Below are 720 nucleotides of genomic sequence, written 5' to 3' on the forward strand. Positions count from 1 at the left end.
TATCATTTACTATAGTCCAACCACACAAATGTATTTTATTTAACGTTTTTTATAACAATATTATGCTTGTGCATCAACTTATATACCATATCTTGTTCCAAAATGTGTATGTCTTAGTTAAGATTATTAATATAGCACATAAAAACAATGACAGATGACCAAAGTAATGTGCAATATAATAATAATATATAATACAATAAAATAAAACGCTACCATGTGGATAAAAAGTGTCTTCAGTCTATTCTTAATGATGTCTACAGCACTTCATTGTTAACTGTACACTGTTCCAAAGCTGTTACTCTTATTTTATTTCACATTTCTTGATGCAGTCTAATCAGCCTTTACAAAGCTATAGTCTACTTAGAACAAAACAGAGACATCAATGGCTGCTCTGAACATGTTGGGCCTTCTCCATCCATCATGTTTATCGTGGCCTCTACAGCCTCCACCGTCTTTCCGCTGTCGTTAAGTACATCACATAAATACTGAGGCGTTATGCTGCCGTCACATGAATGGAGTGGGGGGTGGGTGCGTTTCATTTATCCACCGCCGCGTCACGTGTGGAGCGTGCGGCTGTGGCTGCTGTAGGAGGCGGGAGGAGAAGAAGAAGAGGAGGAGGAGAGGAGGAGCAGGAGGCGGCTGTCCGTGGTGCTGATGGGAGGACTGATGCTCTCCGGCTCCTCAGCAGCCGCTACTGCGCATGTTGCATGACAGGTACAC

This window comes from Hippoglossus stenolepis, chromosome 7 (genome assembly GCF_022539355.2).
Source record: "Hippoglossus stenolepis isolate QCI-W04-F060 chromosome 7, HSTE1.2, whole genome shotgun sequence".
Taxonomy (NCBI): Eukaryota; Metazoa; Chordata; class Actinopteri; order Pleuronectiformes; family Pleuronectidae; genus Hippoglossus; species Hippoglossus stenolepis.